Genomic DNA, 7,075 nt, shown 5'->3' with positions numbered 1-7,075 from the left:
ACACATTGCTTCCTTACTTTCAAATATTTTCTTTATGTGGTTACCTCTTTATAGAATAGGTATAGAAGGTATGCCTCCCAGATGTATCTGCTGGAATGTTCTCTCACCCAAGGCCAATGCTGGCACACAACTTTTAGGAGTTGACTCTTACTCAAGGCCAACCCAAGGTACCACATGATCTAGATCTTCTCTGATCAAACCTGCCTAACATTTTGTATCTTGCTTCTGTAACTTGACCCAGTCATCTTACAATTTCATTTGCTACACTCATGGTTGTCACACAGATCCTTGGGTAGAGTAGGTATTATAAGACATTTGTGAAATATCAAAAACCAGTTATGTGCAAAGACCTTGGTTAGATGCAGGAGATACTGCAAAAGAGAACTTCTAAAGATGATATAATAATAAAAATATAAAGAATAATTTTTGTAAATTCAAAAGAGTATGGACATTTGGGCTAATATAAAACCATTATGATGTTGATGGTGATGATGATGATGATAATAATGATGATGATGATGATGGTGTTGAAAGGTGATGATAATAATCAAAATTGTGATGGTGATGAGTTGTAAGGTTTATATTTCTATTTTTGAGTCTTCTGTCCTCTTTTATCATCTTGTTCTGTCCTCTATGACACTGATCCCAATGGCTTTATTAGCTACCCCTCCATCACCTTTTCTTTTTCTGTTGAGTTAAGCCAGTCAGAGTACAAGATGGGAAGAAGGTTTAAGTTTTGTTATAATTTGAATATGAAATATATGCAGTAGACACATTTGTTGAAGTCTTGGCTCCTAGCTGTTAGTTCAAGTAAGAACTGATTATTTCACAAGGCTGCTAATTTCATGAATGAGTTCATCCCTTGATGAGTTCATAGCTCTATGGACTATTAAGGGCTGATACCTGGTTGGAGTTAGTAAATCCTTGGAGACCTCATAGGCCCTTGTTCCTTCTCTCATCCCTCATCACATGCTCCTCCTCAGCATGTATGGGCTCACAATCAACAGAGCCAAAGGACCATGGACAGAACCTTGAAGGCCAAGAACCAAAACAGAACCTTCTTCCATTACGCTATTTATTCCAGCTGTCTGAAAAGCCTCTGTTTGCTCTGGGAAGGTCACACCTCCTTTCTGACACTTATTCCCCCTCCCCATAACTAGAGGTCCTGTCAATTACAGTTAACTATTTCCTACCTTGCTCATTTGGCATAAGATGGTAATGCCTTCACGCTGTTGCTAGCCTCAGGATGTGTCATTAACGAATTATCAGTCTTGTTTTAGCTGTAGACCCTCCCCCAACCCCTAAACTTTCCACAATTTCTCCTGTCCAAATGCTATTTGTGTTTCTGTTCAGACCTTGACAGAGGCAATGACTGATGGCAATGGCAGTGAAGATAGTGAGTGTGGTAAGGTCTTCTCCTCTGGGAGTCTGAGAACTCCATTAAGTAAATCATGCAAGAAGCCTCCAAGATTATGATAGACAACGGCAAGAAGCCTAGTGTATCATTTAGCCGTTTGTGTGTAACAAATTATCCAAAATTTGATGCCTTAAAACAATAATGACTTCTTATTTCTTCCCGTTTGCAGGTTAGGAACTACACAGCAAGATGCCTTTCTCTACTCCATCCTGCCTAGGGCCTACTCTGCAAGGGTTGTGCCCAGTTGATCTCGGCTGTTGGCTACATTTCAAGGGTGAGCACTGACAGAGAGAACAAGCCAGGCTGAAGTTATACTGCCTTATGGCTCAGCCTTCAGTCACATGGGGCCCCCTCCATCATATTGCTGACTGCTCATTGCAGTAAGAGGGGATGTAAGCCCCACCTCTTTTTTATGTGGTGCTGGGGGTGGACCACAGAGCTTTGACTTTACGCATAATGCACAGTCTGCCACTGAGCTACATCCTTAAGGCAATTCATGTTGGCCTGTTGGTGTCTCCTTGTGTGATGTGGACTTTGGCCATTGTGGGATCCAGATGGGCATCTTCATGTATCACTTCTTTCTTGCCCAGCAGTGTTCACTGTGTAAAGCACACAATGAAAATGACAATGGCACAAACACCAAGGGACCTGAGTCTCTGAGTCACCACTTAGAGGGCAATCTTTATTGACTCACCAGTCTTTATTAACCTCCGTGATGTGGTTTAAATTAATTAAAAGTTTAGTGTGTTGGTCCTGTGGTATTTAGTGGCTGCTGTGTGAGTAGGAACTTACCTGTAGCCTTAACCATGAAGCCACTGCATCTCTCTCCTCATGCTAACAGCGCCTCTACAACGATGGCCAGTAGCTTGGGTTAATTTCTTCTCCCTTAAAAACTATGCACTAGCCCCAAGTATTAATGTGCAATGAGATGAGTTTGAGAAAGAGAAGGCTATCAGGGGCCATCGGAGTCACCAACTGACAGGATCCTCATAGTATACATAAAGGACTTGCCCAGACCTACTGTGGAAAAGTGTTCATTAACATGAAGGTAAACCATGGATGTTCAGTTCTGGTTTGCAGGGTCTCAGGGAGGTGGAGATTTCCATTCTGGAAAGGCAAATTGACAGGTGAGTGTCTTGGGGGGGCGGGGGAGCTTGCTCCACCATGAGGGAAGCTGGTTCATGTCTGTCCCAATATAAAGCCTGGGAAAAACATCTGTTAAGTGGTATTTATAGCTGACATTTTCACAAGGATCCAGTCTACTGAGAGTTCTCATAGGGCTTGGAAAACCACATTTTTGTTTTCTTCTGTTCATTCTGCAATTAAAACTATATATATATTTTTTAGTGTAAAAGGCATATGATATGCATTATGGCTTGCTTATAAGAGTCACTGCATTGAAAAGAGGTTTTTTTTTTTTTTTTTGTTGTTGTTGTTTTGTTTTGTTGGTTTGGAGTTATCTCAATACAATAACAAATTTCATAACAATAGTTTAATCAAATGGTTTTGATATATAACAGGGTTTTTTTGTTTGTTTGTTTTTTTGTTTTTCTGTTTTTTTTTTTTCCCCCGGAGGCATTTGAGAGTAAGCTGTGTACACCTGACTTCTAAAATACTTTACTGGGCTTTGCTTTTTTTTTTTTTTTTTTAATGAAGCTATTTCTACCCTGCTATGACACTATTGTAAGTCACAGTTAATTCACTGCTAACAATGTGCTCTGTAATCTGACATCAGCACTCCTGTTAGGTAGAGCACCAGCTTGACTCGGCCGTGGACTACTGTCCAGCCTCTGTGGCCTCCCTCATTCTGGAAAGCTTACAACACACACCTTTATTTGTATCCTAGATGGTTTTGAAAACCAGAGTGATGGGCTGGAGAGAGATGGCTCAGAGGTTAAGAGCACTGACTGCTCTTCCAGAGGTCCTGAGTTCAATTCCCAGTCAACCACATGGTGGCTCACAACCATCTATAATGTGATCTGGTGCCCTCTTCTGGGGGGCAGGTGTACATGTACGCAAAACATTGTATACATAAATAAATCTTAAAAGAAAAAGAAAACCAGAGTTATTTATTTTTGTTAATTTTTCAAAATGCTTTGTTTGTTTTTGGGGGGTCAAACCCAAGCCCTCACGCATGCTAGACAAGCACAGTGCCACTGAGCCCCGTCCTCAGCATCAGAAGATCAGCCTAAACACGGTGCGCTCCTTATGTTCACGGCTGCTCTCACTTTAGTAGCATCATAAGAAGAACAGATAGCTCAGGGTTAGGAGCATCTGCCATTCTTGTAAATGGCTTGGGTTCCATTCCCAGTACCTACATGGCTCACAGAGTCTGTAACCGCATTCCAGGGCATCCAGCACCCTCTTCTGGCCCTTGGTGACACTAGGCACACACACATATACACAGGCAAGCAAAACATTTCATACCCATAAAATAAAAATAAACAAATCACTGAAAAAGAAAAACACCTAAAAGTCTCTATAACCGGTGCTAGCTATCTCACTTGTGAATAATTATTTACCAGTTTGTCTCCTGGCTTTGTTTCTCCTTGCTGTTGGTTCCACACAGGAAATCACTCTTCGCTGATGTCTACATCTGCTGAAACTGGTCCTTTTTCTTGAACAGGTTCATGAGCTTAACAACGCATATATCGTCCTACAGCACTGCAGTCCAGGCTCGGAAGCCTTCATCCCTAAGAGAACCATCTTGCGCACCTTTGGCAGGCAAGTGCTTCCCCATCTCAAGTGTGTGGCGGTCACTGAGCTGGCTTCTGTCCTTACAGTCTTGCCCTTTCAAAAATGCCATGTAAATGGGATCATAAAGTGGGCCATGTACCTGGTTCATTAGCTCAATGAATATATTTGGAGGTACTTCATCTTGTTGCATGGGTTAACAGTTATTTTTGTATTGCTGTGTAGTATTCCACTGCAGGGACGTACCAAGGACTGTCTATGCACTCATCACTTCAAGGACATTCGTGTTGTCTTTGGGATATCGTGAAAACTGCCGCCACAGATACACAGATCTAGTGTGTGTGTGTGTGTGTGTGTAAATCAATTCCTTTATTTTCCCTGAGCAAATAGGAGTGAGAACTTTGGACGACACGTAGGTAGATAAATGCCTAACATTGGCAGTGTAGGAGACTGCTAACTATTTCAGAAGTCACCCTACCTTCCACAACAAGGAGTGCTTGTAAGTTCTATGTCTTGGTGTTTTTTGTATTCAGGCATCATTCAATTGTTCTAGCGTGACTGTGTTAGTTTCTCTTAGTTGTTTTATAGTTTCTTAGTGACAAATGGTTTTGAACATCTTCCTTTGCTTATGTATGCAGACATACTTTGTTGAGTTATTTTTTGTTATTGAATTTATGGTTATTTTGAGCAGTGTCTGCTTGTGTAGGCTAGGCTGTCCTTGAACTCATAATTTCGCTGCTTTGCCCTCAGAAGTGCCAGGATTACAGGCTTGCACCACCACAGCAAGAGAGAGGTTAATTTTTTTTTTTTTAACACAGTCTGGACGATGTCTTAAAATATTTCATACCCCCTACCAGTGGTGTATCCTCACACACGTTGCCTTAGAAAAGTCTTCTTAGGATAAAAGTGATGCAAAATCCAATTTTTAATTTTTTTTCATGTTCTGTGTTTCTGATTACCTGTTAAGGAATACATGGCCTGTGCACGTAGTGGCATATGCCTGGTATCCTCAGGAGGCTGAGACAGGAATATTGCAACCCTCAAGTTTAGCCTGGGCATCACCAAGATTCTGTCTCTAAACCAAACAATGACAAGATGGAGCAATTTTTCTAATATGAAGTCATAAAGATTTTCTCCTGGGTTTTCTTCTAGAAATGTTTTATTTCATATTTTTGTCCATATGCACATTGAGTTTATTTTTATCTATAGTGTGAAGAAAAGATTTAGTCTATGTGTATTTATATGTGTTGGCTTTCAGCACATATAACATTATCATAACTTATAGTACAGTTTTACAAGTGAGTCTTTGTCTGAAGCAAGCAACAAGAAATAGAAGATTGGTGAGCCGCACTTCACTTATTTTTTGTTTTGTCTTTGAAATTTTAAATAATCCAAAGCTTCACACATGCTATTCAAGTGCTGTGCCACTGAGTCCTGCTCCCAGCCCTTGGCTCAGTTTTTGTTGTTGTTGTTGTTTTTAAATACAAGGTCTTACTACGTAGTTCAGGCTAGCCAGGAACTTATTCTGTAACCCAAGCTACTCAGTTTGGAGACTGAAGATGAGACCTAATACTCCCAAGCCTGCCCGGGTGTTACTGGGATGGAATAGGAGTTAAGGTAGACTTCATGCTTGCTCAGAACTATTGTGTCTAATCTGTTAAATAGGTTGGAACTGTACAATTCAGATCAAAGGAGGCAGTGACCCTGCTGTTCACTGTACTAGACAGGCCGTGGTTGGATTACTGTTAAATTTCCCATCTGGTATTTTAAAAGGTGCTAATGGATAAAACTAGAACAATTATGCTTGGCTCAACCTGGTTGTACAGGGCAAGGAGGTAGGGAGGTGGAGACTTGGCTAGCATTTTTTGTTTTGTTTTGTTTTGTTCGTGAGACAGGAGGCCGCATCACTCATGCTAGATTTAAACTCACTACCGTCTTCTTCTTTCAGATTTTTGGTACTGGGTGTACTACCACACCTGGCTACTGACTGTCACTTCTGAAATGTGATAAAGAATCAGCATTCTGGGATGGCAGGCTCATGTTAAAATTCCAGTTCCTATTGTCACCTTGCTAGTTTAAAATTCCAGTCCTGACTCATTCTAGCTGTGGGATGAATGGATTGTTTAACCTCTGATTTTTCTTCTCCATCTTAAAAAGGTAGATAAGAAAAGTCCCCATCCCCTAAGACTGTATTGTGAAGGACTGAGAAAGAGAATTCAGGTTTTGCATTGTGGCAGGCACCTATAATCTTATACTTTGGAGGCAGAGGTTCACCCTGGTGGGGGCTCTGCCTGGGGACGCCAATGTGACAGATATCAACAGGTTGAGAGGCAGAAGTTTCACTAGGACACAACAAGGAGAAGCAGCTGGGTTTGTGTGCCTTTCCCGAATGAATGACCTGAGATGCCCAGGCTGCTCATTTGAACTCAGGAGTGGAAGAGCAGTCAGATGAAGAGCCATGGTTCCAGCACCAGTGGGCGTCTGTCTGGAGACCTGGCTTTTAACTTCTCTGAACTTTGGCTGCTCCCCTACGACTGTTGCTGATTTCTGAGTCACAGGCAGCTGTAATGGTGAGGAGACTGCAGCATAGCACCCAGTGAGGACAATGTTGATGGCTTGTAAGTTATGCAAGGAACTCACCTAATCCAGTTAGTCTGGAGCGGAGGGGGTGAGCAGGGAGGTGGCCGTGAGACTTCAGAGAGACTCATGACAAATAGGCTGGAGGAGACAGAAGGAATGTGGAGGTTATCTCCAAGGAAATGATTAACCAGCAAGGGTCTTTGGCAAGGAGCTTGGGGTTTTAGAAGAAGCACTTGGGCACCAGATAGGCCAATAAATTGCAGGAGGTCCATCCGGAGGCAGGTGGAACAGTTAAGAAATGTGCAAGAATCAGGCAAGAAATAAAGGCAGGGGCTGGGGGAGGAAGACAAAGACCATGGGAGGGGTGAGGAGAGGAGGGCAGAA

The sequence above is a fragment of the Acomys russatus genome, chromosome 4 (assembly GCF_903995435.1).
Source record: "Acomys russatus chromosome 4, mAcoRus1.1, whole genome shotgun sequence".
NCBI classification, from domain to species: Eukaryota; Metazoa; Chordata; class Mammalia; order Rodentia; family Muridae; genus Acomys; species Acomys russatus.
This window is presented reverse-complemented; position numbering follows the sequence as displayed.